Here is a 15,312-nt window from a genome sequence, read left to right on the forward strand (position 1 = left end):
ACTATATTGATCATCTTCAGGGCTGTACTTTGTATGAATTAGACAGCTGGTGGGGACATCGTATCTAAAATCCCACCCTCCACACAACCACACATGCACATTGTCCAGAATGGTCAATGAATAGCAACAACAGTTTGCATTTATATAGTACCTTTAACAAGCAAACTATCCCATGATGCTTCATGGGAACATAACCAAACAAAATTAGACATGGAACTACATGAGGTATTAGCAAAGGTGACCAAAAGCTTGGTTAGAGGTAAGTTTTAAGTAGTGTCTTAAAAGAAGAGAGGGAAAAAAGGTTTAGAGAGGAAATTCCAGACCTTAGGGCTGAGGCTTGCTCACTAATGAAACAAAAATCAGGGATGCACAAGAGCCATGAAGCATAGAGGTATGAGGGATGTAAGCTGGAGGAGGTTGCAGAGATGAGGGATGGGGGTTATGAAGCTTTAGACAGATTTGAAAACAAGAATGAGGAATTTAACATCAGGAGGAGGAAGCCTGGCTGTGGTAATGAAGCTCCTTCCTGATGCTATCCTGGAGATAGGGCATTGAACCAAGCACCTTTTAGTTGTACACTTGGTTCTTTAACAGCAGAAAACAAACATATCATTAATGACAGTGCCTGTCCAGTGAGCCAGGGGTACGCCCAGGCTACAGGAAGTTACAGATACTTTGGAGGATATGAAACAAGTGTAGGCCTTTGCTTCAGCTGTGCTGTACAGAGGCCACACTTCACTCTGCAAACAGTCTAGGGTGTGCCTTCTCTGCTTCCCACAGTTTCCGAGAGTAACAGCTGCAAAATTTTATTTTCGCACAGCAAAATTCCATGACATAAAACAATTTGATTGCAGCTGTACTGCAGACTGCCTACAGCATAGTTTATAATTTGTTCTGAAGGATTTTAGCCAAGAATCCTACTGGAACTAGCTACCAGCGGCTAGTTTCTCCCATCTGCTAACACAGTACCCAAAGTATGGTGCCATAGGTGCCAATAGTCCTTCAGTATCTTACACGGAACCATTTTTATGCTGTGGCGCATTTGGCTCAGATTATGGGAGACCAACGTTCATCCGATGCCTTCTAAAGTTTAGGTTATATTGGAAATCCCTTGTCATAGCAGCAGGGTTGTAGACCCTAGTTTGTTGAGGGTCTGTGATTCTGCCATTGGGAAAAGGGAGCCAAATTTGTTAGTGTAAATGCAGGAGGTGCTATCCCGGAACCTGAATTAAACACGTAGTGTGGCGGCGTGACCAACTCTGGTGGAGAAAAATAAGGGACACTCTGGCATAAGGGTGGGGGAGGGGGAGTGCTGCCTGAGTAGTGAAGGTGAAAAATGGAAAGAGCAGTTACTGTGCCTGCTTGAGATTTAAAGGTCTGAGATATGTAAAAAAAAAAAACATGATTCGTGCAACACGGGACAATGGGTTCAATTACAGGGCAATTCCATCAAGTAAGGGATGGTTGGACACCCTGCATTGTGGAAGTGCTTTAATAGTCATTATTTGTGTGTAACTTGTGGAAATCATTGCTGCTGATTCCAATTCTGTCCTTATCCAACATCCACGTAGATATTGGAATTTTAAAATCTTATTTTGGGGCTACTGATGCTAGTTACACTCCCTATTGTTGCTTAGGCTGAAACCAGCTAGGTTGGCAAAAACCGGAGATTGAACTTTTCCTTTGGCTCAGTGAGGTAGAAGATTGTGGGTTTAGTGCCTATTTAAGGTCTTGAGCATGTATTATAGGCTGATACTTCAATAGAGCACTGATTTGTTGCAAATGATACTTAAAAACCATTATTCCATCTACCCTCAGGTGGATGTAAAAGATTGCCCAGCATTATTTGAACAAGAGCTGTGGCAATCTTCCCAGTGACTTGCCCAGCACTTATCCCTCAATCAACATGACTTACATCACTGGAAAAGATTATCTGGTCATTATCACATTGCTGTAGGACCTCGCTGTGTGCAAATTGGCAGATGCGTTTCCTTTTATACAAGTGACTGCAGTTCAAAAGTACTTCATTGGCTGTAAGGTGCTTTGGAATGTCCTGAGGCCATGAAAGATGCTCTGAAAGTGCAAATCTTTTCAATCAACCCAAACAAAACAGCTTAATTGGTTACTTGTTTTATTGCAGTTTGTGGAATCTTGCTGTATTCAAATTACCCTGTGTGCATTTCTTATATGTCAACCGAGAATACCCTTTAAAATGTTTCATTGGCTTTGAAGGACTTTGGGATACCCTGAGGGTGTGAATGATGCTGTATCAATGTAGGTCCTTTCTCTTCTGGCCTCGTTATATGATGCCTTGCTCCATAGAGCTACAGGGGACCCCTGTACAGGGGATTCTCAGTTTACTAAAATATTTGTTTGTCCTCTTACCAGTTTAGGTCTCCCCATTGCATACCATTGACTGGACAGCAGGGCATTCAAGGTAATCCTTTCATAGATTCTGCTGAAGTAGACTAGTTCACCATCCCCCAAATAATTGAATTGAAAATGCTTGTCCTCAATTTTAAGTACCTTTGTGTCTTTGCACCATCTTTCAACTTCCTCTTGCCTTGAGTCTCCTTCCACACCAATTTGAATCACTAATTCACCTAATTTTAAGATTGGGTTTCTCTGTCCTCAATTCTAACATCAGAGGAAATAGTTTATTTGTAGCTACCCCATTAAATCTTTTTAACATTTTAAAAATCTCAATCAGATCACCCCTCAATTTCCAATTCTCGAGCCTAGGGCAAGCAAGGTAAAACAAAATATAAATGTGGATTGCATGTAGGATGCGCAGAAACAGTGTCAGGATTCAAGTAAAATATTAAACATACTTATCATTTCATAGCGAAAATGTATTTTTTAATGGCACAGCAGGAGGCCATTTGGTCCATCATGTGTGTGCCAGTGGAAAAAATATATCCTGTCTAATCCCACATTCCAGCTTCTCTGTTGCAAGAAGATTCATAACTCTTTAAACTCTCCTCGTAATGGAATCCCTAATCCCCGGTAACATTCTTGTAAACCTCCCCCAAATCCTATCTTGGCCTTTACATCTATCCTGCAGCATGGTGTCCAGAATTGCTCTCAATATTCCAGCTGAGGCTTAACCAGCGATTTATAAAATTCCAGCAGGATCCCCATATGATTCCCTCTCCCACTCTGTCTCTTCCCCCTCCTTAACCCCCTCTCCCTCCTCTACTCTCCCTTCCTCCCTCAATTCTGCCTCTTCCCCCACTCTGCCTCCTCACCCTCTCTCTTCTCTCCCCACATCTCCTTCCCTCCCCACCTCTCCTTCCCCTACCCCCCTCTCCTTCCCCTACCCCACTCTACATTCAGGTTAGAGCATAAGAAATAAGGACAGGAGTAGACCATTTAGCCCCTTGAGCCTGCTTCGCCATTGAATAAGATCATGGCTGACCACCTTGTGTTTCAACTTCCACATTCCCATCTAATCCTGATAACTTTAGATTCTTGCTATGCAATCTACCTTTGCCTTAAAAATATTCAATGACCCTTCCTCCACCACCTTCTGAGGCGGAGAGTTCCAAAGTCGCACAACTATTTGAGAAAAATTTCTCCTCATCTCTGTCCTAAAAGTGTGACCCCTAATTTTAAAACAGTGACCCCCCCCCCCCCCCCCCCCCCCCCCAACCTAGTTCTGGACTCACTCACAAGAGGAACCGCCCTTTTGATGTCCACCTTGTCAAGGCCGTTCAGGATCTTGTATACTTCAATCAAATCACCCTTCACTCTTCTAAACTCTAGTAGAAACGAGCCCAGCCTGTCCAGCCTTTCCTCATAAGGCAACCCACTCATTCCAGGTATCAATCTAGTAAACCTCCTTTGAACTACCTCCAATGCATTTACATGGAGATCAAAGCTGCACATACTATTCGAAATGTGGTCTCACCAATGCCCTGTATAACTGAAGGATACCATCCTTACTTTTATGTTCAATCTCTCTCATAATAAAGGATAGCATTCCATTAGCCTTCTTAATTATTTGCATACTGACTTTTTGTGACTCATGTACTAGAACACCTAGATCCCTCTGCACCTCAGAATTATGCAGCTGTTCTCTATATAGGTAATACTCTGCTTTTTTGTTCTTGCAATTCATGTAACAACAGAAAGGACCAAAGGTGACTCAAAGACTTAACAGTTTACCCCAGCTGCAACACAGAAATTGTGTTTGACTCTGACAGGCAATGGATTTCCCAAACATTGTGTCCAATTCTGGACACAACACTTTCAGAAGGACATGAAGACTTTGGAGAGGATAGAGAGGGATTTACTCAAAACAGTTCCAAGGTTGAAGGATTACAGTTACGTGAATAAACTGAAGAAGCTGCTGTATTCCTTCAGGCAGAGCAAGTTAACAGGTGTTCAAAGTTATGATGGGTTTTGATAGAGCACGTAGGGGGAAACCGTTTCCATAGGTGGATTAGTAATCAGAAGGCACAGATTCAAGATAATTGACAAAAGAGCCAAGAAGGAGATGAACTTTTTTTATGCAGCAAGTTGTTATGACCCTGAATGCACTGCCTGAAATGGTGATGAGAGCAGATTCAATGGAAACCTTCAAAAAGGCAATTGGATTTATACATGAACAAGGGAAATTTGAAGAGCTCTGATGAAAGAACAGGGTAGTGAAACTAACTGGACAACTGTTTCAAAGAGTCGGCACAGGCACAATGGATCAAATGGCCTCCTTTTGTGCTGAATGATACTGAGACTCAGAATTTCCAATCTGGGTCCGGATCCCTATCAGACAAAAAAGTTACCTCCTTACCTGCCTATGATTTTTCAGGCCCGTCTTCCGATGGAGGATCCTTCCAAACTACTGCAGTGCAACAATCCTTGCAGGGAGCAGTGGAATCATTGTAGAAGCTGCATTCCTTTTTTATGGCACTTGCTGCCATATCCTGGTAAGTAAAGAGTTTAAATGTCTCAAAGCCACTTTGAGAAGCTTATGGAGTGTAAGGTCAGTATGTTAGGTAATTGGGTGAGGGGCTAGGGTGGATTGGAGATAGCTGGGGGGGTGGGTCGTATCAGAGGGTGGTTGGGTCATGTGAATGGTTGGGGGGGGGTCAGTAGTATATTTATCCAGGAGTGAGAACTGATTTTAATCCTTCTAATTATTCCTGGGTAACTCTTCAGGTAAGTAAGTTGGAACCATCTGAAGTCTCCAACTCTAACTCAGAATTGGTAATGTTTTTTGGAGGGTTCGGGATGCAGGGGAATTGCCCATCAGAAGTCCAAACTTCCCAGGTAATTCCCACGTAATCAGTATGTTGGGACTTATGAGGAGAGCCATAGCACATCTTGGGGACTACCTCCGGTGTATGAACATCTGGAGATCGGAAGTTCTGGCCCTAAATAAATGGAAGATTCCTTTGGAGAATTAGGGGCTAATCAGATACAACAGATTTGTGATATATGTGGTGCTGACAATAACTGCTCAGTTAGATTCCCTCAGCCAGAGTACCAATTGGAAAACAATAATTGGCATTAGCACCCCTAGGCATAGGCAGGGAATATTCACCAGGACTCCCAGCCTGAGTTGCTGTCATAACCTACTCAAGACACAATAAATAAATAAAAATAAGCACAATCTCGCTTAACTGCTATTCTCTGTGATCCACTGATGAAAATGTTTTTTTATTTGTTCACGGGATGTCACTGGCAAGGCCAACATATATTGCACATCCCAATTTGCTCTTCGGACAGTGGTAATGAGCCATCTTGAACCGCTGCAGTCCATGTGACGTACATGCATCGAAAATGCTGTTAGGGAGGGAATGTCAGGATTTTGACCCAGTGACGATGAAGGAACAGCGATATAGTTCCAAGTCAGGATGAAGTGTGGCTTGGAGGGGAATTTGCAGGCGCTGGTGTTCCCATGCAGTTGCTGTCCTAGTCCTTCTCGGTGGTAGAGACGTAAGTTAGGAAGGTGCTGTTGAAGAAGTCTTGGCAAGTTGCTGCAGTGCATCTTGTAGATGGTGCACATTACTGCAACTGTGTGCCAGTGGTGATGATTATGGAAATTTAAAGTGATGTATTTTCAGAAATCACCTTTTGGAAGCCATGCACTCTGGTGTTTTTACGTCAGCCTTGTGCAGTTGTGCATTTTAATCCTTTCTGGTAGCAGTTTCAGAGCTGCAATGCTGTGATTAAAACAAAAAGTTGGAAGTATTTGAGTAATCTCAAAGCGATTGGGTAATGTGCAGTACTAATACACATTCCTAATCATTGTGCTATAACTCTACAAATCACATTTCAAACTATTCACTGATTCAATTTTTCCATGTAAGGTTCTCCCGGACCCCTGCCACAGAGCAAATTATGCAACATAAATATCCTGACACATAATGTGCGGTCTGGCCTTCGGTGCCATGTGCTCCAAACTGCAGGAATTTTAAACAAAGTTTTTGTCTGATGATTTTCCTTTCTTTACCATGCTACAGATATGTGATGTCAGCCATGGGTCAGTGGGTAGCATTCTTGCCTGAGTCAGAAGGGTTGTGGATTCAAGCCCCATTCCAGATTTGAGCATGAAATCCAGGCTGACCATATCAATGCAGTATTGAGGGAATGCTGCACTGTTGGTAGGTCCTGTCCTTCGGGTGAGACGTTAAACCCTCATAGGTGGATGTGCTCAGATCCTGTGGCGCTTATTGTGGAAGGGCAGGGGAGTGGTATATTACGATGTCCTGGTCAATATTTATCCCTCGACCAACACCCAAAATGGATTGCAAAAACAAAGTACTGCAGATACTGGAACTCTGAATAAAAAGAGAACTTCTGTTAAAAGGTTATAAATCTGAAATGTCCCTTCTGTTTCTCTCTTTGCGCACACTGGCCTGCGAGTGCATTTTCTGTTTTTATTACCTGAACCAGATTACCAGGTCATTATTTCATTGTTGTTTGTGGGAACATCATGTGCACAAATTGGCTGCCACATTTCCTACAACTGTAACTATACTTCAAAAGTATTTCATTGATTGTAAAGTACTTTGGAATGCCTTGAGTTCTGAAAGGCGCTTTATCAATGCAAGTTTGCTCTTTCTTGCTGTCAAGGAATGCTGTTGCTGAAAACAGCTCCGTCAATCAGTCAAACATACTATCTTCAGCTCTGTATCAATAGAAAGAGGTAAAATGAACTTGCAACCCCTTTATGGCCCATGTACAAGGCACAAGTCAAGAGTATGATAGAATACTTCCCTCCTGTCTGGATGAGCGCAGCTCCAACAACACTCAAAAAGCTCAATCATCATTCAAGGCAAAGCAGTTGCTTGATCGGCATCCCAACGTTAAGCATTCGCTTCCCTCGACCATCGATGCAGTGTGGCTGCAGTGTCTACCATCTACAAGATAATATTGCAGCAACTCACTAAGGATCCTTCAACAGCATGTTTTCTGCTCTGGGGGAATCAATCCCAGCGTCACTCCTCTCCCCACATAACCCCCACATCCCAATCCACTCTAATAAATGTCTTCTGCACCCTCTCGCAAGCCTTAACATGCTTCCAAAAGATTAATTCCCAAAACTGGACACAATATTCCAGCAGCTAAGGCTTAAACTGTAACCGTGACTCTAAACCAGCATGAATCTCCAAAACCAGCATGAATCTCCAATACCACTAGGAGTCACTGTCTGCAGACTTTAAACTGAACAATTGTGTCTACAGAAGGTACAATTTAACTCAAGCTAAAGAATGTTTCTTCTGTCTGTAAAATTAATGGCATGGTAATAAAATTACTTAGAGATTGTTACTTTGAAGTCATGCATTCCTGTCATTCTGCTAGTGGGTTAATTATAGAAGAAAACCTCCTGTTTTTCGTTAATAAGCGGAATTTTGTGACCTTAAATGTTGAAAATGTTTCAAGACTAAGTCATAATCATTTGTCAGGAACAGTTCCTGAACGGGAAGTCGCTTTGCGTGTGTGACATTGGCAACCCTGGTCAGAAAATTCTCAAAGGAATGTTGAATGGAGCCCAGTCTCAAACCTGGCTTTTGAGTAGTAATAAAGAGGAACATTAGGAACAGGAGGTAGCCATTCCGCCCCTCAAGCCTGCTTCATATTCCTTGATCATCTCACCACACCCCCCCCAAAAAATTATCAATTCTGAACTCCAATTGGCCCCAGCATGCATAGCCTTTAGTAGAAAGAGTTCCAGATTTTTGCTACCCTTTGTGTGAGGAAGTGCCTCTTGATTTGCCCCCTAAATGGCTGATATCTAATTTTAATGTTATGCTCTTAATTCCCCTACCAAAGGAAATAGTGTCTCTCAATCTACCCGACCAAATCCTTTTAACATTTTAAACACCCTGATCAGATGACCCCTTGATCTCCTATACTCGGAAACACAAGTCAAATTTCTGCAATTAACTCCACAATCATAATTCAGGACAAAATTAATCGTCACATGAACAGATGTGGGTTAATTAGGAAAAGCCAGCATGGACTCCTTAAGGGAAAATCACATTTAACAAACATGCTGGAGTTATTTGAAAAGGTAAAAGAGAGGATTGACGAGGGTAAATGCTGTTGATGTGGTGTATATGAACTTCCAAAAGGCATTTGATACAGTGCCGCATGACAGGTTGTGAGCAAAGTTATAGCTAATAGAATAAAAGGGACAGTAGCAACATGGCTACAAAATTGGCTGAGTGACAGAAAACAGAGTGGTTAATAATGGATGTTTTTTGGGCCGGAGGGAGGTTTGTAGAGGAATTCCCCAGAGCTCAATGTTATGACTGTTGTTTTTCCTGATGTGATCTAGGCCTTGGTGTACAGCGCACAATTTCAATATTTGCGGATGATATGAAACTTGTAAGCACTGTGAACTGTGAGGAGCGTAGTGTAGAATGTCAAAAGGAGTTTGACCAGTTGGTGAAATGGGCAGAGGAGTGGCAGATGAAGTTCAGTGTGTAAAAACATGAAGTGATTCAGTTTGGTATGAAGAACATGGCGAGACAATATAAAATAAAGGATACAATTTTATAAGGGGTGCAGGAGCAGAAGGACATGGGTATATATGTGCATAAGTCACTGAAGGTGGCAGGACAGGCTGAGAGAGTGGCTAATCAACATACAGTATCCTAAAAAAAAAACAAAAAAACTGCGGATGCTGGAAATCCAAAACAAAAACAGAATTACCTGGAAAAACTCAGCAGGTCTGGCAGCATCGGCGGAGAAGAAAAGAGTTGACGTTTCGAGTCCTCATGACCCTTCGACAGAACTTGAGTTCGAGTCCAGGAAAGAGCTGAAATATAAGCTGGTTTAAGGTGTGTGTGTGGGGGGCGGAGAGATAGAGAGACAGAGAGGTGGAGGGGGTTGGTGTGGTTGTAGCGACAAACAAGCAGTGATAGAAGCAGGTCATCAAAAGATGTCAACAACAATAGTACAATAGAACACATAGGTGTTAAAGTTAAAGTTGGTGATATTATCTAAACGAATGTGCTAATTAAGAATGGATGGTAGGGCACTCAAGGTATAGCTCTAGTGGGTTTTTTTTTTATTTTATATAATGGAAATAGGTGGGAAAAGGAAAATCTTTATAATTTATTGGGAAAAAAAAAGGGGGGAAACAGAAAGGGGGTGGGGATGGGGGAGGGGACTCACGACCTAAAGTTGTTGCAAGTGAAATGCTGCTTCACTTGAAAGGAGTGTTTGGGTCCTTGGACGGTGAGGAGAGAGGAAGTGAAGGGGCAGGTGTTGCATCTTTTGTGTGGGCAAGGGGTTGTGCCATAGGAGGGGGTTGAGGAGTAGGGGGTGATGGAGGAGTGGACCAGGGTGTCCCGGAGGGAGCGATCCCTACGGAATGCCGATAAGGGGGGTGAAGGGAAGATGTGTTTGGTAGTGGCATCATGCTGGAGTTGGCGGAAATGGCGGAGGATGATCCTTTGAATGCGGAGGCTGGTGGGGTGATAAGTGAGGACAAGGGGGACCCTATCATGTTTCTGGGAGGGAGGAGAAGGAGTGAGGGCGGATGCGCGGGAGATGGGCCGGACACGGTTGAGGGCCCTGTCAACGACCGTGGGTGGAAAACCTCGGTTAAGGAAGAAGGAGGACATGTCAGAGGAACTGTTTTTGAATGTAGCATCATCGGAACAGATGCGACGGAGGCGAAGGAACTGAGAGAATATGATGGAGTCCTTACAGGAAGTGGGGTGTGAGGAGCTGTAGTCGAGATAGCTGTGGGTGTCGGTGGGTTTGTAATGGATATTGGTGGACAGTCTAGCACCAGAGATTGAGACAGAGAGGTCAAGGAAGGGAAGGGAAGTGTCAGAGATGGACCACGTGAAAATGATGGAGGGGTCCGACTAGGGACTTTACAGCCTTCCGGACTGAATATTGAATTCAACAACTTTAGGTCGTGAGTCCCCTCCCCCATCCCCACCCCCTTTCTGTTTCCCCCCTTTTTTTTTCCCAATAAATTATAAAGATTTTCCTTTTCCCACCTATTTCCATTATATAAAATAAAAAAAAAACCCACTAGAGCTATACCTTGAGTGCCCTACCATCCATTCTTAATTAGCACATTCGTTTAGATAATATCACCAACTTTAACTTTAACACCTATGTGTTCTATTGTACTATTGTTGTTGACATCTTTTGATGACCTGCTTCTATCACTGCTTGTTTGTCGCTACAACCACACCAACCCCCTCCACCTCTCTGTCTCTCTATCTCTCCGCCCCCCACACACACACCTTAAACCAGCTTATATTTCAGCTCTTTCCTGGACTCGAACTCAAGTTCTGTCGAAGGGTCATGAGGACTCGAAACGTCAACTCTTTTCTTCTCCGCCGATGCTGCCAGACCTGCTGAGTTTTTCCAGGTGATACAGTATCCTAAGTTTTATTAATAGGGTCATATTCAAAAGCAGGGGGGTTAATTTGAACTTGCATAAGACACTAGTTTGGCCTCAGCTGGAGTATTGCGTCCAGTTATAGATGCTACACTTTCAGAAGGATGCGAATGCTTTGGAATTCAAATTTTTTTTTTGTTCATGGTAGGGTGTTGCTGGCTAGGCCAGTAGTTATTGCCCATCCCTAATTGCCCTTTGAGAACTGAGTGGCTTGCTTGGCCATTTCAGAGTCAACCACATTGCTGTGGGTCTGGAGTCACGTGTAGACCAGACCAGGTGAGGATGGCAGATTTCCTTCCCTAAAGGACATAAGCGAACCAGCTGAGTTTTTGCCACAATTGATTCATGGTGATCATTAGATGTTTAATTCCAGATATTTTAAAAATTGAATTCAAATTCAATTTGGGATTCAAACACTGGTCCCCAGAGCATTTTCCTGGATCTCTGGATTACTAGTCCAGTGACAATAACACCATGCCACTGCCTCCCCTATGATAGGAAAATGGAAGGATTGTGCTTCAGTTTTACAAAGCCTTGGTCACACCCCATCTGCCTTCAGTTTTAGAAAGATGTGTTGACCTTGAAAGGTGTATAGATTGACCAAAATTATGCCAGGGCATCAAGGGTTAAATAATGTAGACATTTTCCACTAACTCTGTTTGTATTCCATTGAGTATAGAAGGTTGAATGCGGATGATCTAATCAAGGTGTTTAAAATGAGTATGGAATTCAGTAAATTAGGTACAGGAGAAGTTATTTGCTCCAGTGGGGATATCCAGAATAAGACAGCGCAATCTTAAAACTGGAACTAGGTCAGCTAGCACTGAAAACATAAAGCATTCTTTCACATGAAGGGTAATGAAAATACAAAATTCTTTGTCCAACACCCCCCTGCACCCCCCGCCCCCTCCAGCCCTACACAAAGTCCAAGCTCGGGATCGATTGAAATTTTCAAGACTGAGACTGATAGATTGTTGATGGGTAAGAGTGTTAAAAGGTATGGAACAAAAACTGGTAAATGGTGTTGAGTACGTTGCAGAACTAACTGAAGAGCTGAACAGGCTGAAGAGGCAGTCGAGGGACAGATTTGCCTCTTCCTGTTCCTAATGCTCTTATTACTCTTGGGGAAACCCTGGCTACTGACAGATACAAATAGCGTACTGAAGTCATTCAAATGCTTCAGTCTTAAGCTCTGGAATTCCCTCCCTAAACATTTCCTAAACATTGGCTTGCTATCCGTATATACTTTGCAACACCCCCCACTCCACGGAATTGAGCCTGATACTCCCAGTGCCTGTAGAAGTGCTGCAGTGTTGGAGGTGCCATTTTTCGGATGAGACGTTAAATGGAGGCCCGTCTGCTCACTTAGATGGATGTAAAGGATCCCGTGGTACTATTTCAAAAAAGAGCTGGTTTCACCCCTGATGTCCTGGCCATTATTTATCCCTGAATCAAAATCAAAAAAGTAGTTGATCTGATCTGATCGCATAGATCGCTGTGTACATTAATCGCTGCCTTTGTGACATTATAGTGGTGACTCGATTTCTAAAGTAATTGATTAGTTTTGAAGCACCTTTGGATGTTCTGAAGTTGTGAAAAGTACTAAATTAATGCCAGTTCTTTCTGTAACTTAGAAGACTGCTAAATAGATCCATCATGTACAATAATTGGTGTGCACCAATATCACCAGCCTGACATCTTTAATACAGTTGGGATGATGCAATTGGTCTTCAGTCCTGGGTTAAGGAGCGGGGAGAATAAGCCTTGGTTTCTGGTTTTGTGATATCTTTCAGAGTTGAATAGCCTGCCACTGCTCAGTGTCTAAATTTTCAAATGGAGAATGGCCATTTTGGTGAGGCAAGTGCCAGCCATCTCTGCTAGTAGGGCTGTATCCCAGTATTATTCAGGGACATCAGGAGAATAAAGGAGCCAGTTGGAAATAAAGTATCTGAATGTTGAGAGTGATGGGCTTTTGTTGAGTAGGAGGTATCACGGGGATATCGATGAATGGAGTAGGAGTTCAGATTAGGCATGACTTAATTGAATGGTAGAGTAGACTCGAGGGGCTGAATGACCTCCTCCTGTTCATAGACTCATAGATGTTTGCAGCACATAAGGAGGCCATTGGCCCATTGTGTTTGCACCAGTCAACAAAGATCTGACTACACTCATCCCATTTTCCAGCGCTTGGCCCATAACCCTGGAGGCTATGGCAATGCAAGTGACTATCTAAATACTTCTTAAATGTTACTAGAGTTTCTGACTCAACCACCCTTTCAGGCAGTGAGTTCCAGACTCCCATCACCCTATGGGTGAAAACCTTTCTCCTCAACTCTCCTCTTAGCCTTCTACCTCTTACCTTAAATCTATGCCCCCTGGTTATTGAGCCCTCTATTAATGGAATAAGTCACCTTTCTATTCATTCTATCCATGCCCCTCATGATCTTGTACACCACTATCAGGTCCCCTCTCAACCTTTACTGCTCCAAGGAAAACAGCCCCAGTCTATCCAATCTTTCCTCATAGCTCAGACCCTCCAGCCCAGGCAGCATCCTGGTAAATCTCTGCACCCATACCAGTGCAATCACATCCTTCCTATAATGTGGTAACCAGAACTGCACACAGTACTCCAGTTGTGGCCTATACAGCATTTTATACAGTTCCAGCGTAACTCCTCTGCTCTTGTATTCTACACCTCAGCTAATAAAGGCAAGTATCACAAATGCCTTCTTAACCACCTTATCTACCTGCCCTGCTACCTTCAGGAATCTATGGATATGAACACCAAGGTCCCTCTGATCTTCAGTATTTTCCAGGGTCCTACCATTCATAGTGTAATCCTTTGCCTTGTTATCCCTCCCCAAATGCATTACCTCACACTTTTCTGCGTTCAATTCCATTTGCCACTGCTCTGCCCACCTGACCAGCCCATTTACATTCTCCAGCAGTTTACGGCTATCCTCCTCACTATTTACCACCCTACCAATTTTCGTGTCATCTGCAAAATTCTTGATCATACCCCCTATATTTAAGTCCAAATCATTTATGTACACCACAAACAGCAAGGGCCCCAGCACCGAGCCCTGCGAAACCCCACTGGAAACAAACTTTCAGTCACAGAAACATCCCTCTACCATCACCCTCTGCTTCATGTCTCTCAGCCAATTTTGGCTCCAACATGCCACTTTGCCTTGGATCCCATGGGCTCTTACTTTCTTGACCAGTCTGCCATGATGGACCTTATCAAAAGCCTTGCTAAAGTCCATGTAGACCACATCAAATGCATTACCCTCATCAACACTCCTGATTACCTCCTCAAAAAATTCAATCAAATTTGTCAACATGACTTTTCCATAACAAATCTATGCTGACTATCCCGATTAATCTGCTTCTCTCCAAGTGCAGATATATTCTGTCCCTCAGAATTCTTTCTAGCAACTTCCCTACCACTGAGCTTAGACTGACTGATCTGTAATTTCCTGGTTCATCCCTTCCTTTTTTTTAATAATGGGACAATGTTAGCAGTCCTCCAGTCCTCTGGCACCTAACCTGTGGCCAGATAGGATTTGAAAATTACTGCCAGGATCCCTGATATCTCTTCCCTTGCCTCCCTCAACAGCCTGGGATACATCTCATCCAGGCCAACAGATTTATCCACTTTTAAGGCCGCTAAATTTGCAAGTGCCTCCTCTCTCTCTATGTTAATTTCCTCTAATATTTCACGGTCCTCTACCCTGATGTCTATATCTGCATTGTCCTTTTCCATTGTGAAGACCAACGCAAAGTATTCATTGAGGACTGCACCCACGTCTTCCGGGTCCACACAGATTAACTCTATGGTCCCTAATTGGCCATACTCTTTCCAAAGTTATTCTCTTGCTCTTCATGTTTTTAAAAATCCCTTTGGATTTTCCTTTATTCTACCCACCAATGCTTTATCACGCACTTTCTTAGCTTTCCTAATTTCCTTTTTAAGTTCCCCTCTTTTTATACTCCTCTAGGGACTCTGCCGTATTGAGCCCTCTCATCTTAGTAAAATCAGCCTTTCCCCAGTTTAGAACTTTTAATCCTGGCCCAACCTTATTCTTTTCATAATTATCCTCAATCTAACTGAGTTATGATCACTATCTCCAAAATGCTCCCCGACTGATACACCTTCCACCTGCCCGGGCTCATTTCCGAATATTAGGTCCAGAACTGCCTCCTTCCTTGTTGGGCTTTCTACGTCCTGGCTAAAAAAAAGTTGGCCTGGATGCAATGTTTTATTCTTACACTTGTCTGAAATTTGATCACATGTTTGATACTCTATCTCTCTGTGACTGTTTTGAGGCCTATAGTACACCACCAACAGCAGGTTTGCCCTTTTTGTGTTTTTACTTCTACCATTATGGCTTCATTTGGTGATCCTTCCGGGAATCACTGGAATGCGCTGC

The sequence above is a fragment of the Carcharodon carcharias genome, chromosome 9, assembly GCF_017639515.1.
Source record: "Carcharodon carcharias isolate sCarCar2 chromosome 9, sCarCar2.pri, whole genome shotgun sequence".
NCBI classification, from domain to species: Eukaryota; Metazoa; Chordata; class Chondrichthyes; order Lamniformes; family Lamnidae; genus Carcharodon; species Carcharodon carcharias.